This window comes from Hyaena hyaena, unplaced genomic scaffold (genome assembly GCF_003009895.1).
Source record: "Hyaena hyaena isolate Hyena2069 unplaced genomic scaffold, ASM300989v1 scaffold_3, whole genome shotgun sequence".
In the NCBI taxonomy this organism is placed as follows: Eukaryota; Metazoa; Chordata; class Mammalia; order Carnivora; family Hyaenidae; genus Hyaena; species Hyaena hyaena.
This window is the reverse complement of record NW_024080635.1, coordinates 11,369-28,465: the sequence shown is the minus strand read 5'-3', so window position 1 is coordinate 28,465 and position 17,097 is coordinate 11,369. Positions and strand designations below refer to the sequence as shown.

The 17,097-nt window shown below is 42.1% G+C and overlaps 1 long non-coding RNA gene across 1 annotated transcript in view; it reads right to left on the bottom strand.

The window, feature by feature from the left end:
* Nucleotides 1-8,278, bottom strand: part of LOC120231017 — a 33,502-nt gene extending 25,224 nt beyond the window's left edge. Inside the window, exon 1 of the long non-coding RNA XR_005528242.1 lies at nt 8,106-8,278. This is a non-coding gene — a long non-coding RNA (uncharacterized LOC120231017). The remainder of the gene's footprint in view (nt 1-8,105) is intronic.
* Nucleotides 8,279-17,097: the final 8,819 nt, after the last annotated feature.

The following is a 17,097-nucleotide window of genomic DNA, read 5'->3' as shown; positions in this document are numbered from 1 at the left end:
TATTGGACAACAGGCACTACAGGACTATGATTCTTAGAGAAGGAACACAAGCAAAGTTAGCATAAGGTAGCACTCGCCTACTGTCTGGAGGCAGTTTCCAAGATATGGTGTATGGAGGAGTCCAGTGGTCTTGCTGAGTTGAGGAGACAGAGCAGAGGTCAGGGAAGCTGGAGGAACTAGATTTCATGGGACTGAATGTCAGAAAAGTGGAAGCTGTACTCAGAAAGAGCTCTAGACACCTGAAAAAAAGGGTTTTTTTTTTTAAGTTTTTGGCCGACTACTAATCTGTGAATCCATAAGGCAAGACTCCTCAAGGCCAGAAAAAGAGCCACTCATAATCAGTAAGCCAAAAAATGGTCAAACTTCACACAGAGCTGAGAATAGGTTACATTCCCAAAGTCTGAAGTGTAGAGTTCATGGGTAGTAGAATCCTCAGAAGGCTCAGGCTTTCACTGTGTGATTAAATTAGTCTCTAAGTAAAGGTTGCTCTGGACTTTTAAGAGTAAAGTTTAAAAGAAAGCCTCAAAAAGATCAATTGATCCTCAATAATTTAAATGCGCATCAGAAAATTCCAAAACCCTAAAGAAAAATAAAAATCTAGCACTCAAAAATATTATACACCCAACTTCCAGAATTGAATCAAAAGTTACCAGGCATGTGAATAATAAGTAAATAGAACTCATAATCAGAAGGGATATCAATCAATTGAAAAAGACCCATAAATGACAAGATATTATGGATTTGGGAGAAGAAGGATCTCTTAAAATAGCTATTATAAATCTTATAAATATATTCAGAGTTATCAAAGGGGAAACACATAAAAAGAGAAATAGAAGAAATTTAAAAAGACTCAAATGGAACTTCTACCAATGAAAACTACAGTATCTGAAATAAAAAGTAAACTGAATAGGATTAAAAACAAATTAGACTTCAGAAGAAAAACAAACCAATGAACTCGAAGATATAACAATAAATCTATCTCAAATACAGCACAAAAAGAGAAAAAGACTTAAAAAAAAAAAGCTTGGTGATCTGTGAGATAATAGCAAATGGTCTAACATATATAATTCACATAAATAAATAAATTAAATAAATAAATAAATATGGGGGTAAAGGAGAAATATATTAACATTTATGAAGGAAAATATATGAAGAATAATAGCTGGTTTTTTTCTAAAATTGAAAAAAAATTCATAGATCAAGAAGCTTGGCCCAAGTGTCCATCAACTGATGAATGGATAAAGAAGAAGTGGTATAAATATACAATGCAATACTACTCAGAATGAAAGTTTACCATTTGTAACAAAAAGAATGAAAGTTTACCATTTGTAACAACATGGATGGAGCTAGAGTATTATTATGCTAAGTGAAACAAGTCAGTCAGAGGAAGACAAATACCATAAGATTTCACTCAAATGTGGAATTTAAGAAACAAAACAGATAAACATATGGGAAGGGAGGAAAAAAGAGAGAGGGAAACAATAAGAAACTCTTAATAACAGAGAACAAACTGAGGGTTGACAGAGGGAGGTGGCTGGGGGATGGGCTAAATGGGTGATGAGTATTAAGGAGTATTAAGGAGGACACTTGTTATGATGAGCTCCGGATGTTGTGTGTAAGTGATGAATCACTAAATTCTACTCCTGAAACCAATATTACACTATTTGTTAACTAACTGGAATTTAAATAAAAATTTGAAAAAGAAAAAAAACCTCAGGGGAATACAAAGAAATAAGAAAACTATACCAAATTGTGTAAAACCAATGAGAAAACCAAAATCTTAAAATCAGCCATAGCACAAGGAAGAAGGAAGACATTATGTACAAAGGAATAAAGATTAAGAATGACAGCAGACTTCAGTAGAAAAATGCAAGCTCTAAGTGAGTGGAGCTACATATTTAACATACTGAAAGAATGTCACTATACCAGTGAACACATCTTTCAAACATGAAGGTAAAATAAGGACTTTTTCAAGCACATAACAGCATAAAAAACTGATTACCAACTAATGAGTACCACAAAATGCTAAAGAAAGCCCTTAAGGCAGAAGAAAATAACAGAAGTAAATCTGGATTTACACAAAGTAATAAAGACCCACAGAAATGGTAGATATATAAACATAAAAGGCTTTTACTATTTAGTATTTATTTATCTTGTTATCCTAATAATAAAAGATAATTGAATATTTTTTAGCATTCAATTATATATTTTTATTGAAATATAGTCGATACACAATGTTACATTCATTTCAGATGTACCACAGAGTGATTCAATAAATCTATACACTATATTCTGCTCACCATAAGTGTAGCTACTATCTGTAAGCACACAACACTATTATAATATCACTGAGCATATTTCCTGTGGTGTACCTTTCACCTCCCTGACTTATTAATTCCATACCTGGAAGCTTGCACTTCCCACTCCCCTTCACTCACTTCGCTCATCTCCCAGCACCCACCAGTTTGTTCTCTATATTTATTAGCATATAATTCTTGATTGTTACTTCCTCCCACTCTTTACAGTTATTTCCCTACACTTTTTGCACTTTATTTCAATATTTGTTTATTTGTATCATTGCTAAGCCTGAATAAATAAATAAAAGAGAACTGGCTTTTTAAAGCATAAACAGTGAAAATGAATTTTTGGTCCGTATCACATATAAAAGTAAAATGTATAACAACTATAGCACAAAGACAAAAGTCCTTAAGTTATATATGAAAGTGACATAATATTACTTAAAGGTAGCCTGTGATAGGTAACTATGTATGCCCTTAAAATAATAAGTAAAACAAAAAATATAAATATGTATTAATAAGTCAAGATAATAAGTAAAATGGAACTATAACAAAATATTTTATCTAAAAACAGACAGGAGAAGAATAAATGGGAATATATAACAAATAGGGCATATAGAAAACAAATAACAAAGCAGCAGATTTATATCTAAGCATATTGATAACTTTATTAAATTCAAATGGACTAAACATCCCAATTAAAAGGCAGATATTATCAACTTAAATTAAAAAGCAAGACCCAAAGATATGCCACCTAAAACAAATTCACTTTAATTGTAAAGACATAGGTAGGTTAGAAATTAAAAGATGGAATAAGTTACACCATGAACACTTTAATCAAAAAGAGCTTGGGTGGCTATATTAATATCAGATAAAGAATATTTCAGAACAATGAATATTCCAAGGGCAAAAAAATTGACAGTTAATTGTGATAAAGGGATAAATTCATTAAGACAATATAACAACAAGTAATATTCGAGTACCTATTGGTAGAACTTAAATACACGAAGCAAAACTGATATAACTGAAAGGAGAAAAAGACAAACCTACAGAGAGAGTTGGAGATTTCCACACACCAATTTGAGGAATTGAAAAAATAAATAGACCATTTGGGGCACCCAGGTGCCTCAGTCACTTAAGCATCTGACTCTTTTTTTTTTTTTAATTTTTTTTTAATGTTTTATTTATTTCTAGGAGAGAGAGAGAGAGACAGCGTGAGCAGGGGAGGGTCAGAGAGAGAGGGAGTCACAGACTGAAACAGGCTCCAGGCTCTGAGCTGGCAGTCAGGACAGAGCCCGACGCGGGGCTCGAACCCACGAACTGCGAGATCATGACCTGAGCGAAAGTCGGACGCCCAACCGACTAAGCCAACCAGGCGCCCCAAGCATCTGACTCTTGATATCAACTTGGGCCTTGATCTCAATGTTGTCAGTTCAAGCCCCACAATGGGCCCCACGTTGGGCCCCATGCTAGGCTCCCACTTAAAAAAATAAGAAGTAGACCATAAAAAAGGCAGTAAGATTTTAATCTCACTTACAAATTTGACTTAGTTGCCTTTTATTAAATAAACTTTCCATTCAACTGCAGAATACAAATATTCACAACTATAGAACATATTCTATGCCACAAAATAATCCATAATAAGTTTTAAAGGGCTGATCACATTGAAATTGAACCAAAAATCAATAACAGAAGATATCTGTAAAATTTCAACTATCTGGAAACTAAACAACACATCTGAATAACACGAGTCAACAAGTAAATTACAAGAATGGTAGAAATTATTTTGATTATTATTTAATAAATGAAAATACAACATAACAAAATGTGTGGGATGCAGATAAAGTAGTGTGAGAAAATTTTACATTAACATGGTTATAGTAAAAGCATAAAGGTCTAGGATCAACAATCTGAGCTTCCACCTCAAGATAGTAGAAAAAGAACAGAAAAAAAAAGGTAAGAGCTAAAAACAATGAAAAACTTAGAAAAAAAATAAGCCAGAAAAATCAATAAAATTAAAAGAGCAGTACAGGGGCTCCTGGGTGGCTCAGTCAGTTAAGCATCCAATTTTGGCTTAGGTCATGATCTCATGGTTCATGAGTTCGAGCCCCACATTGGGCTCTGTGCTGACAGCTGAGAGCCTGGAGCTTGCTTCAGATTCTGTGTCTCTGTCTCTCTCTGCCCCTCCCCTGCTCACACTCTGTCTCTCTCTCTTTCTCTCAAAAATAAATAAATATTTTAAAAAATTTTAAACAGCAATACAATTAATAAACTTTGGCTATCATGATCAAGAAAAAAGTAATGGGTACATAAATTACCAATATAGGGAATAAGAGGACATTACTACAGATACTGGAGACATCAAAAGGATAAGAGAATACTATGAACAACCTTATGCTAATATATCAACAACTTAGATGAAATGGACAAATTCTCTGAAAGACACAAAGTACAAAAGCCCACTCACAAGAAATCATGTGTCCCTAAAAGCCCTGTATCCATTAAAGAATTTTACTTCGGAATTTAAAATTTAACCACAAAGAAAATTCCAAGTCAAAATGGCTTCACAAGTGATTCCACTACGGGGGGAGGGGGGGCGTGGGGGGGGAGGTGTGGGGGGGGATGATGGGCATGGGGTAGGCTACTTGTTGGGATGAGCACTGGGTAAACCAACTTGACAATACACTATTTAAGAAAAAAAATTTTCATTTAAAAAAAATAACACTAATCTTACACTAACTCCTTCAGAAAATACCCAAGAGGATAAGCACTTCGTCATTCTGAGACCAACATTATCCTAGTATCAAAATCTGAAAAGAGATTATGGGGAAAAAACTATAGGCGAATATCCTTCATAACTACAAATGCAATAACCCTTAACAATATATTAACAAACCTAATCCAAAAACATATAAAAGGATAACATTTTATGACCAAGTGAAGTTTTCCCAGAAATGCAAGAGTGCTTTAATAGTCAATCATATAATTCACCATATCAACAGACTAAAGACGGAATACTATTATCATACCAATAGATTCAGAAAAACCTTTCACAAAATTCAGCATCATTCCTAATAAAAAATGTGCAGGAAACTAGGAATTAAAAAGAACTTCTTCAACTTGTTAAGGACACCCAAGGAAAACCAAAACTAACATGCTTAATATTGAAGGACTGAATGCTTTGCCTCTCAAATTAGAGACAGGCAGAGCAAAGATTTCCATTCTTACAATTTCTAGCCAGTGCAATAAGGCACCAAAAAACAAAACAAAACAAAAGTCTACTAGAACCAATAAGCAAGTTTATCAAGGTCATAAGATACAAGGAAAATATGCAAAAATCAATCATATTTCTATATACTAGTAGCTAATAATAGAAATTATATTTTAAAATATGATTTACAATAGCACCATAAAATCTAAGATATTTAAATATAAATCTAACAAAATATGTACAAACCTGCATGCCAAAAATTATTTAAAATTAATGGAAAAAAACAAGAAAGATCTAAAAATGGGGAGATATTCCATATACATAGATTAGAAGTTTTAATATTACTAAGATTTTAATTGTCCCAAATTGATCAGCAGAGTCAACACCATTTCTTTTTTTTTTTTATTATTTTAGAAAGAGAGAGAGATCATGAGCTGGAATGGGGCAGAAAGAGAGGGAGAGAGAAAAATCCCATGCAGGCTCATTACACAGTGCAGAGACCAAGCAGAGCTCCATCCCATGACCCTGAGATCGTGACCTGAACTGAAATCAATAGTCAGACACCCAACCAACTGAGCCGCCCAGTTGCCCCAACACAATTTCAATTACAATTGCAGGATAACTTTTATAGAAATCCACAAGCTATTTCCAAAATTTACAGTCAGCTATGGAGCCTGCCTAAGATTCTCTCTCCCTCTGCCCCTCCCGAGTTCACACACGCACTCTCTCAAAAAATGAATCAATGAGCGAATGAACAAATGAATCAATCAATCAATAAAATTTACATGGAAAAGCAAGGGAAGTATAGTAGCTAAAATGATATTGAAAAGGAAGAATAAAGTTGGAGGATGCACACGACCTGACTTCAAGACTTACTATAAAATTACATTAATGAAGAACTGTGGTATGTAAATAGATAGACACATAGATCCATGGAACACAAGTGAGTCCAGAAATAGTCCTGCATATATGGTCAATTTATTTTCAACAGAAGTGCCAAGGAAATTCAACAGAGGACAGTCTTTTCAACAGATGGTACTAGAACTACTGAAAATCCATATGATCCACTTTGAGTTCATTGTTACATATGGCACAAGGTATGGACCAAGCTTTATTTTTAGTATACAGAAAAAAGATTTGAACACCAAAGAGACATGGATAGCAAATAAGAACATGAAAAGATATTTGAGACAGTTACTTTTAAAGAAATTAAAATTAAAACTTTAATGAGACACTACTATATAACTAATAGAAAGGCCAAATCTATATTGATGATGGAAATGCAAAATTGTGTAGCCATTTGGGAAAACAGTATCCTACAGAGTTCAACATTCACTCAACTTACAAGGGAACAATTCCATTCCTAAATATTTACCCAAGAGAAATGAAAGCAAATATCCACAGAAGGACTTCTACTCAAGTGTTCACAAAAGCTTTTTTTTTTATAACAGACAGAAACTGGAAATGACCTAATGACAATCAGCCGATGAATGGAAAACTAACTTATGACAGATCCATACAATGGATGATTTCTCAGCCATAAAAAGAGATGAACAATAAATGACACATGCTACAATATGAGTGAATCTTGAAAACATTATGTTAAGTCAAAGAAGCAAGATGAAAAGGATCCACATTGTATGCCTCCATTTACATGAAATTCTGGAAAACGCGTAACTATAGTTACAGATAATGGGCTGGTGTTTCTTGGGGCTGGGGTTGGGGTAGGGTATTAACAGTGAAGGATGGAGATGCTCTTTGTCTTGATTTTACTGGTGGTTCCATGACAGTATACATTTGTCAAAAGTCATGGGACAGGATGCTTAAAATAAACTGATTATATTGGCTGTAAGTTGTATCTCAATAAAACTCATTAAAAACAAAAAAATACTTTCCCTTGCTTTCCTTCCCCCTCCAACCAAGGAAAGACAAGCACTTGAGCAGCTGTCTTGGACTAAAGATAGAGACCATGAGTTGAGGATGCAGGGCCATCTTCTTGTTCCTGGACCTCTTATTGCTGGGCTGTTACCTGAGAAGAAAATGGGTTTTGCTTACACCGCTGCATGTGTCCATCTCTTTATTAAAGTACTTAGTCTGCCACTAATTAATATGCCAGCTTCAGGTTTAGCATAACTGGTTCCAGAGGCTCCCAACAATGCCACCAGACCCTGAGCTCTTTCTCCAGGACTCTGGTCCTCTCTATGCATTGGCTTCTTTCTCAGGCTCCATCTGGTAGCTCACTCATGCAGCCACAGCCTCCCATATTCTCCGCCAGTTTGTGTCCAGTCCAGAATTGAGCACTGCCGCCCTCTGACTGCTACAGACAAAGCCTCCTTAGACACTGTGGCTCCACCTGGGTCACATGCCCATCCCTGTGCCAGCCACTGTGGCCAGGTGAGCACAATGTTGTGACCAGCCAGGTCTGAGTCGCTCACTCTATCCAGGCACCAGGGCATGAAGCACCACAGAGTGCCCAGTGGGGAGGGCGGAGTAAGTCCCGGAGGAAAGCTGGGGTAGAGCTACGAGGGAGGGGTAGCTGCTCAAGAGCCAAGTAACAGATGGCCCTGTCAAGGAGAGTAAATGAACAAATGACTTACCTACTGTCACCCAGCAAGACAGTGACAGGTCTTTGAGGCTCGCCTCCTGTAGCAGATCATAAACAAAGGCCACAGTTTCTTTCTTCTTATTGATCGCCTTACAATATCTGGCTCAGAGCACACCCATGGCAGCTATCCCACAGCAGCTCCTGATGACTTTTTGTCTTGATTTGGGGGCTAAGGAGAGATCATAAAAAAAAAAAAAAAAGCAAAACACATACCCATACCCATGTAGAATAGAAGAAAAAGCCCAGGGATTGAGTGTGGCTATGTCTGTGGAGGAAGAACACGGTACCATGACAACCCACCAGTGACTTTTTACAAGCTGCCCAAGGCTGGGATCTTACTTAGATAGCACATGTTTCATGCCACAGCAGAGTCCTCTTCTCCCAAATTCAAGTCCAGTTCCAGCAGTTTGCAGCTGTGTGATCTTGGGCAAGTCACTTAACCTCTCTGAGTCTTGGATTTGTCCCCTATAGAACACGAATAATGCTATTCCTGAAGGTTGTTGTGACAATAAAGTTTGATGTCTGTGAAAGCACTTTACAAAGTATAACCAGAGCCTGAGAGGTCACTGCCTAGCTGCTCCCATGGGCATAGCACTTGTCTCTCTCCATCCCTTCCTTCCACTCCATGCCCTCTGCCTGAGATCTCCCGAATTCAATGCGGCTTCAACTCTCCATTAGATCTACAGACTGGAGAAAATGCCCCCATTTGGAAAATGTGTAACCTATTTTCTGTCCCCAGCCTGGCTGCAAACCGCTAAAATGGCTTGTTCAAGTCAAAGCCTGGACGTCCTCTGAGCAGCCTTGTGATCCTTTCTGATCTTTTCCTTTCCACTTGAAGGAATCTGGGCATATCATTTAGCATATCAAAAAAAGTTGCAGAGCAAGACAGCAGTGATGGAGGGATTGGACCCCAGGCCCAGCTTCTGATGACCGAACCCCGAGGAAATCGATGAAGACTGTGTTCCTTCACTTGCTGGGAGGCACCAGCTGGGAGGCACAGCCTTCATGGATCTGGTGTGCACAGCAGTTTCCCAGGCCACAAGGCCTTCTGGAAGGACTACTGAGAACACTCTGCTAAAAGAGGGATCTAAATTAAGCTACACAACCCTGGGGCTGTGAGATAAGGAAACTTGTGGCCCATCTGTCAGGATCTTTCACTGAATGGCCTTGTTGTTTGGGCATCACTGAAACTGTACCCAGGAGGCTCAGTCATAAAACACCAGGCTCTGCAAACACGGGCTGAGAGGCAACCTTGAGTCTGTTTAGCCAAAAGCATTCACTGAGATGCAGAAGCACAGAGGTGCAGAACACTCACACACTCATTCACACCATTACACACACATGTGAGTTCACACTCAGGTGTGCATGGTCACACAAACTGCTCTCGCTCCCAGATGCACATGCCTTTACTCTACTATTCATACATGACACACTCACCTGCTTTTGTGAAAACATGCTCAGGACACACTCATACACACGCACAGACCCAGCCATGCACACACTCACACTCTGAAACCATGACCCCCTTACTGCTTCCCAATAACCCTCAGAATTGACACATTTCCCAATACACAAGGACTCATGCAATTCACACGTGGCCACACCTTCAGATATACTCTAACATACACAGTCAAGCATGCATCGCACATCTAGATAGATACACACACACACGCACATGCACACACAGGAAGTTCTACATTTGAAGGCTAAGGGCTCTTCTGTGCATATCCCAGTCTTCATTTCTTTGCTGAATTATGCTTTCACTCAAAATTTTGGTTCAAAATGGGTCCCCACTGAGCATGTTATCTGAGGGTTCCCAGCCATATGCTTACTACAAAAATTCTGCCCATGTGTCAGATTCTGGCATGAATGAAATACAGCCCACACATGTGTATACATTGCAACGAGAGCCAGAATGTAGTTCTCACTGTGGGGTGGATAGGAACCTCAGGGGAGCCCTGGCACCTAGCCAGGAAGGGCATTCTGGTTGGGCATACTTTCCAGATAGCTCTCTGGAGGCTGGCCTCCGTGCTTTATTTTGTGGCTTAAGACAATAAATTTATCCCTCACACTTCCGGAAGTCCGAGGTATGAAATGAGCTTTCCATGACTAAAAGCAAGGTGTGGGCAGGGTCAGCTCCTGTGGAGGCTCCAGGGGAGAATCCGTTCCTTTCTCCCCTCCAGCTGCTAGCAGCTGCTGGCATTCCTTGCCTCACAGCCACATCACCCCAATTTCTGTTTCTGTCCTCACGCCACCTTCACCTCTCTTTGATCTTCCTGCCTTCTTCTTATAAGGATATTTGTGATTAAATTGGGCCCACCCAGAAAATCACACCCACCCCCCCCCCCACACACACACATCAATATTCCTAAAAGCCCATCTTGCTGTAAAAGGCAACATATTCACAGGTTCTGGGGATTGGAACATCTTTGGGGATGATGAACGGGCAGTGTTCAGTCTACCACAGTGCTCAATAAATGTTCATCATTGTTATAAAACCTTCCCAGCTACCTTGCCCCAAATCACACAAATAGTAGGTACCAGGGTGGTGAGTCCGCTTCTCCCTGACCCAAAGCTCCTTTCCTTTCCACTAAGACAGTGGGCTTCAAACTCGAGCAACATTAGAATCTTCTAGAAGCTTGTTAAAGCACCACCGCTGAAGTTTCTAATTCTGATTCTAGGATGGAGCTCAAGAATTTGCATTTCTCGTCGATTTGCAGGTGATGCTGAAGCTTCTCTTGTGGGTACCATACTTTGAGAACTGCTGCACTACAACATGCTGGCCCCTGGTAGGAGTGAGACCCTCATCTTTGCAAGTATTGGAGCAGAGGTCACAGAGGTGGTAGAGGGGTGGATTCAACCAAACACTCTTTACCATGCTTTCCTACCATGAGGGTCCCAGAGCCTGGGCACTGGGTGGGAAAGTTGCCTTGGATCTTACTACTGGGACAGGTGGGCTCTGCTCAGCTTACTAGCTGAATGCCCACTAGCACTCAGGTCTCTTTACCTCCTTTGGAGGCAACCTGGTGCCATTAAAAGAGCATGGCCCCTGGCATCTGACTGCCCTGGGTTACAGACCCCTTGCTCACTCACAGCAAAATCACTCACCCTTCCAGAACCCAAGTTGGCTTCTCTGTAAGATGGAAAGTTCAATGCCTTATGCTTGGATTGTTTTATGCATTAGAAAAATAATGTTACAGCATGACTTACACAGTATGGGCACATGGTGTAATTCCAAAAAATGTTAAGATCCCCTTGAAAGAAAGAAATGCTGTGTCTGGTCACATCATAGTGAGCAAGACCCCATGTACAGCAGAGCAGGAGATGTAGAACACAGGAGAAAGATAGATGTGTTAAGGCTCACAGCATGGAGGCAGACCATAAAAGCCCAAGCACTAGGAGGCAGAGAGCATGGGGCTGGGAGGAGGGGGGGGGGGGGGCGGGGGGGGCAGGTGGAGCAGTCAGAAGCAGAGGAGATGGAGTTCAGAAGTGAGGGATCCCATTAGCCTTCTGTGGCACCTTCACATCCCTTCCACTGGGCATTTTCAAGGGACCAGATCAAATCCAACTACTTCCCCCTGGGTTTCTCCCCCTTCCTCTCCTAGAAAAGTATCACTAGTTCCATCCTCAGCCCTAGGATAGGAAGAAAGATATGGAACTATTATTTATTGACGTTCTACTGTGTACCAGGCTCTGTGCTACATGCTTTATATATTCTTTTTTTTTAATGTTCATTTATTTTTGAGAGAGAGTGTATGAGAGAGGAGCGGCAAAGGGAGAGGGAGACAGAGGATCAGAAGCAGGCTCTGTGCTGACAACAGAGACCCCGGTGCCAGGCTCGAACCCACAAACTATGAGATCATCACTTGAGACAAAGTTGGTCACTTAACCAACTGAACCATCCAGGTGCCCACATGCTTTACATATTCTATAAGCCACCAACTATGAAGCAAGTTATGCTCATCCCATTATATGGATGGGGAAACTGAGGCTCAAGGAGTCTCATCCCCCTTCGCTCTCTGTTCCAGGGACACCCGTTCATCTCAGCAGCTACTTTAGCCTTTCGGTTGGAGGACCCTTGGGACAAGCCTCTTCCAGCTTCCTTCCCACGTACCAGGCTCTCTGTGTGCTGCATGTTTTTATTGGGATTCTTTCAGGGTTGCAGGGAGGTTGGGGGCGGGGTGTGCTTGGTGGGGGACAGGGTCGAGGGCGGGGAGGTGTTCCTGAGTCTATAGCCATTCATCAACTACCTTCAAAGAGCTGTCTCCCCTTTTGCTGCTTATTATTATGATTATTTTCCAGGCTGCATTGCCCACAATAGTTATTGCTTCTAACTCCAGAGGGCCGCATCAGCTGCCACTGACTTTTATTCCTGCAAATAAAAATGTAAGCTCCACAACGAGGAAACCGCGGGCAAAAGAGACAAAGCCCATAAACTCGAATTTTAAATGTGCAAAGATGATGCCAGTGATTCTCTGGGTGCTGTCTCCCACATTCCCTCTGCACCCATTGCACGGCGCATGACTCTCCTGCAGAAAGAGTCACTCTGAGCTCAGAAGGGCCCCGAGGAGGTGAGTGGTGAGGTGACAAATGGGGAAGAATTAGGATGAGCTTCCAGTAGTCTGTGCAGCCCCTCCCACAACCAATATACACCGACTTCAGTAAACCTCCTTTTGGTACAGAAAATAAAAGGGGGGGAGAGCAAATAAAATCCATTATGTTCTTTGGATATTACATCTAAGAATGTTTTCTGTGTGTGTAGACATTGTCAACGAATCTCCTATTTATTGGCCTCAGTGGGGAGTCTGGTCCCTCCATGAAGCCCACCGAGTTCCCCACTGGAGGCCTGGAGACGGGGAGCAGCTGTGAGCCGGGCTGGGGGCTGAGGCAGAAGTGTCTTGTAGGCAGGGGGTGCCTTGCTGAACACCCTTCCTAAAGAGGATCCCACTCTCTGCGTGCCCTATCCCCCATGCTACTCCTCCCACCACCCAAGTGTATTCCCATAGCATTTACCACCATGAAAGTGTCTATACTTGCTAATGCCCCTCTCTTCTGCTAAAACATAAGCTCCGTTAGGGCAGAGACTTTGTGTGACCCATTTACCTTGATGTTCCCAGCACACAGTAGGCACTATATGTATAAGTGTTGGTGCTATTGTTACACACACCTTGTCACTAGCTCCTGGAACACTGCCCAGCCCATAGTGGGCCCTGAATAAATACTATGAAGACAATTGAACAAAGAAGAAAGTGCCCCTGAGGTTTGGTGGAGGATGTGGTTGAGCACAGGCATCTTCCCAAGGCCAATAAATGAACCAGACCACCCAGGAGGGACTGACTCACTGACTCCACCCTCAGCTGGAGAGGACCCACGTGTCTTTCAAAATCTTATCCCTGAGCTGAAGAGCCCCAGTGATTTAGAAATTGGAAGGACTTGTAAGTATCAGGGAGTTAAAGGTCCCACCCAGCCTGATACCCCTCCACTGTGTCCAGTGTATCCTGAACCATGTCTCCTTTTGTATGTTTCCAGGATTGGGGTTCTTTCTCAAAGAGAACAACCCAGTGCCTTCTGTTCAAGACCTTGATTCCAGTGCAAGAGCCTGGACTAGTCCTGGGGACACAGAGATGAAATTGGCCACACTGTTGTTTCTGACATTGCTCTGAAACCCACCGTTATCCCACCATTGGAACCATGAAATGGACAACTCCCTAGAAGCAGTCTCTTGAGCTCAAAAGTGTTTCTTCTGTCCAGGTAAAACATTTCTAGTCCCTGCTTTTTTTCCTGCATGACTCCATATGAAGTTTCTTGCTATTCTCGTTATAACCTTGAACACATACTAAATTTTTCAATGCTCCTTTAGAAATATGCTGCCCCAAGCTGAGAATATTACCATCAGTGGGGTCTGTCTACAGAGCAGGAATATCACCTCTCTTTCCCTGTTCACTAGGCTTCTATTGATGTAGCTCTGAGACTAACCAGAATCACCTGAGGGGAGTGATAAGATGAAGAAAAGCAAAGGGCAGCAGTTGAGGAAAACCCTGCCACTGGGGGATGGGCTAATGAAGAAGGGCCAGAGAAGGAGTAGTCAGAGAGTGGGTAGAGAGCAGGAGAGCACACTTTCCCACCTACAAGAAGGATGGGAGAATGTCCCAGAGCTGCAGTCAGATAATAACCATACTGGCTCTCCAGGGAGGCCAAACAAATGAGACAGGACCATGGACTTCACCTAATGATCCAGCTTATCATAACCTTTAAGGAAGATTTCCCATGAGGTGGGAGACCAGAAGTGAGACTCCAAGGTGCAGAGGAGAAAATAAGGAGTGGAGAAACCAAGCCAGGGAGAATAGACAACACTTTCAGTGTCCAAGGGCTTGGACTTTGTCACTGGGAGATGAGGTGGGCATTGTGATGAGCATCATGGTTTGTGTGTCCAGCCACTGCTTTCTTCTAGAAACCACATGTCCACTTCTTTTGGGGGTATATCCCTCCCACAACCTCAACCATTTAGTTTTACTAGGGCCTGGATACAAAAGAGGCTATGGTCAATGTTAGGCCAATTTGAGTCCTTCCTTGGGATTTCAAATTAGAATCAAGGAAATAGAGTATTTCCCTCTCTGGTGATGCAAGCTGGGATTTGTGAGCCCAGGAGTAGCCAGTGGCTGTGGTGCCCCAGCCTGGTGGAGAATCCTATGTGGGAGAATTCAGCTGACATTCCAAGAAACAGAAGTCCTGCCCTGACAGCATTTGAATGGGTGACACTCAACTCTGCCCCTGCCTGGCCTGACATTTGGGAATGTCATTAGAGCTTCTTGGAACATAAACTAAATCAGATTGGGTTTCTGTCACTTTCAACCTAAAGAATTCTAGTATCAGAACTGTAGGCCAAAGGGTGAGCTCACGTGAGTCTGGCACCCAAGATGGTTGATACTAAAGCCACTCACAAGTAGAGCCAGAGCAACCCTCTGGGACCTCTGGTCCATCTTGAACCTGACGTCCCCAGTCTGGCACCCAGAGTGGTTGCATCTAGCATTGGCCGCTCCTATGATAACAGAGCTGGGCTGGCTGCCTTATGGAGAAGGTTATTTATTTGCTTCATAAGCAGGAGGGCCCGAGGCACATCGTGGCAGGGCCGGAGCTTGCCTTCCTTTCCTATTTTATATTATATTTCACCCTGGCAAGAGTGATTCTTCTTGGCTGGGAAATTGATTTTAAATCACCCTTCTTGCTGCTGACAGCCTTGCACAACCCTATCTTCCTGGGTCCTCTGCCCTCTCTTCTCCCTTTGCAAAGCTCTTTTACTCACACCTTCCAGCACGCCTGCAGACAAACAGACACACACGCAAACACACAACTCTTCTCAACTCTGGGGGTTTTATCTTTTGCCTTCCATTTATTGATACATTTTTATAAACAGCTCCATCTGTGGCTCTGAAACCAGTCTGGAGTGGGACCCCGGGAGAGGAAGCCGGCTGGAGGAAATGCGGGCATGAATTCTTGACACCTGCCTAGGGGGAGCCAACTGGCATCGGACAAGAGGAGGCTGACCAGTTGTTCCAGAAGGAACTTAGTGCAGAGATGGAGACTCTGATGCCTATCCCATGAGTTCTAGAGACCAACAGCCTCAGCTGAGACACCAGGCACCTTATGGGGAGGAGAAAACACAGAGGTGGCCTGGGAAGAAGGAGCCATGCAGATGACAGAGCTCCCAGGGCCCTTTCTGCCTTCTGTGTTATATTGGTCATTGAGCATTACCTATCCCAGCACCTGGGTGCAGGGAAGAGGCCTTGGAAATGGGTGCACGGGCTTTGGAGTCTGAGAGGTTGTCATCCCGCCTCCAAGCCCTGCCACTTATTAGCTGTATGTGATTGTCTGATGAGGATCTGCCAACCATTTCTTAAAGGACCAGATGGTAAAAATTTAGGCTTTGCAGACCATGTCTTCCCACTACTCAATTCTGTCACTGTAGAACCAGAGCAGTCAGAAACAATATGTAAATGAATGGCTGTCCCAGTATAACTATTTACAAAAATGGGTGGCTCTCTCTCAAGGCATTATTGGCCCCTCCCTACCTGAGTCCTCGAAGTTCAGGAGCGACTCCTACCATCCTGATAAGAGCTGCTGGGAACCAGCCCAGTCAGTCAAAGGAAAACTGCAAAATTGTGAGAAAGCAGGACTCTGCCAGTCACTTAATACATGTGGTGGAGCCAAGGGTCAAAAATGTGGGCTAGCTTCAAGCCTGCCTTTGTCACTTACAAGCTCTGTAATCTTGGGAAAGTTATTTAACTGCCCTGTGCCTCGGCATCATCATCTGTAGAACATGCTAAACAGAAGGCAGGTGTAAGGATATGATTGGTCAGCTCATGTACTAGAATGTCTGTGCAAGACTAGCAAATACGAGCCTCATTATTCAGGGGTCTGGTGAGATTGCAAAGTGAGTAAAGGAAGGAGGCTTCCATGTGCTGGCAGAGGAATGCCTCTAAATAAATCAGCCTTAGGAGGGCTTCCCAGAGGAGGTGATGCTGGAGCTGAGGCTCTCACAACAAATAGGAGTGCTCCAGGGGAAGAAGATGGAAACATGTTCGAGCATCTTATTGAAGGCAAGAAAAAGCAAGTTTTTTGTAAGGACCCACAAGGAGCTTTGATATTCCCAGGGTTTAGTGCAGAGAGACCAGGGAGAGGGCAGGCTGGATTGACAAGAAGGGGCCAGGTCATTCAAGACTGTGTGCACTATGCAGCAGGATGTGTATTTTATCTTCATGACAATGAGGGCCCTGGAAACTTTGTTTTTTAATAATGTTTATTTTTGAGAGAGAGAAAGAGAGAGAGAGAGCATGAGTGGAGGAGGGGCAGAGGGGAGGGAGCAGAGGATCTGAAGCGGGCTCTGCACTGACAGCAGTGAGCCTGTTGCAGGGCTGGAACCTCTTAACTGTGAAATCATGACTTGAGCTGAAGTCAGACACTCAACCGACTGAGCCAACCAGGTA